We start from the raw sequence: 1864 nt of genomic DNA, 5'->3' as shown, positions 1-1864 counted from the left end.
GGATAAGTAGATAATGTGAAAGAGAAAGAAAATGCTCAAAAGGAAAGAACAGTTAGGATGGGGGAAAAGGAAAAAAAGAGGGGAACGAAAAGGATATATATATATACACATATATACATATATATGCACACATAGATAGCTAATACAACTTTCTACTATTTTATTAAAAAAGAGCTGTGCCTACATTGTTCAATTTTTCATACCTATATCTTATAATCTGAGCAACATTTTTATTTATTTATTTATTTTGTGGTACTGAGGATTGAACTCAGGACCCTGCGCTTGCCAGGCAAGCACTTATTCTACCGAGCTATTTCCCGGACCCAGCAACTACTTTAAAGATAATACAAAATATATTAACCATTGTTAATCCTATTATCATGTTTTGAAATTCTGTATCATTTTTTCTGTCTGTCTGTCTTTTTGAGCAAAGTTTTACTGTGTGGCCCAGGCTGGCCTTGAACTCACTTGTAGCCTAGTCTGGTCTTAAATTTGCAATGGTTCTAGTGCCTCAGCCTCCTGAGTACTGGGATTACAGGCATGCACCACCATGCCCAGCTCTTTTCTCTTTAAAATAAAATTTTTAAAAGAAGAATGCACATGGATATGCACTTATTTTTAGAAAAGGAAAAAAAAAAAAAAACCCCAGAAATTACTGGAACTGCCCACCTGGAAGGACTGAGTGAGAATGTTGTAGGAGGCAGAGGGAAAGGCAGGGACCTTTCCAGATGCAACTTTTCATACGTGTGTGTACATCTTTATCGACACTCCCTGTCTTTGCACCTAAATTACACCTGCCACCTAAGGAGCCCTACAAGCTCTACCACCCACAGGCCCTGGTGAGTGCCCAGCACCGCAGCACTGGGCCCCAGGAAGCAGCAAGCCCTGTGTGAAGACCCAGCACTCTCCAGGGAAGGCACAAAAGGTTGGCCCACAGAGGCCCTGCCCAGGAGCCCTGGGCGGAGCTGGAGGCAAGGGAGGAGGAGGAGGACAAGGGCAGCGGGACTTTTGACTTTTAAACTGTGTTAATGTTTCACATGTTCAAGAAATGGATGAATGAGGGTGGGGGAAGTATTTCAATTCCAATTTTAGAATGAAACTAGCCCTAAGTCAGGTTGATAACCAACCTTGTAAGAGACAACAGAATCAGTTGGAGTAATTTTGAACATAGTGCACTCAACTGGATGTATTGAGCTGCATTTGGTAGGGGCCTTGTGCTGGTCCAGGACGGCAGCTCTGAAATGACTGTGTGTGTGTTGAGAATGAGCAAGTGAGTAAATATGTTGCCCCTGTTGGGAGTTGAGGGTTTCCTGGAGAAAGGGAGATAAGGGAGATGAGAGAGAGGGAGAGGGAGAGGGAAAGAGGGAGAGAGGGAGAGGGAGAGGGAGAGAGGGAGACAGAGACCGAGACCAAGTCTGAGACCGAGACAGACACAGACACAGCACCCCTGATGCAGGTGCCAACGTGGCCCCCAGTTGAGCCCTGTCTGCTGGAAGCCAGCCTGGTTGGTATAGCCAAGGCTAGGGTGTTCTGTCCAGTGTAAATAATACCCCCATCAGATGAGACCAATGGATCCAAACAAAAACAAGGCCTCTTCATGATCAGGCACAAATGCAAGAAACACTTGAAGATTTTCCAAACCACAAAAATGATCAGACATCTCAGTATCTTAAATATTGCAAAGGACAGCTACTGCTCTTCTAATAAGAGCTTTAACTTCGTTCCACTGCTTTGGGCTTTCTAGATAAGAAGAACCTGAAGCTGGGAGTGATGGCACATGCCTAGGAGCCCAGCACTGTGGGAGGCCGAGGCAGGCAGCTGGCAAGTTTGAGCCCAGCCTGGGTACCTTAGTGACTTAATGAAA

This window comes from Octodon degus, unplaced genomic scaffold (assembly GCF_000260255.1).
Source record: "Octodon degus isolate 3935 unplaced genomic scaffold, OctDeg1.0 scaffold00058, whole genome shotgun sequence".
Classification (NCBI taxonomy): domain Eukaryota; kingdom Metazoa; phylum Chordata; class Mammalia; order Rodentia; family Octodontidae; genus Octodon; species Octodon degus.
The sequence above is the reverse complement of the archived record's forward strand: the minus strand, read 5'-3'. Positions refer to the sequence as shown.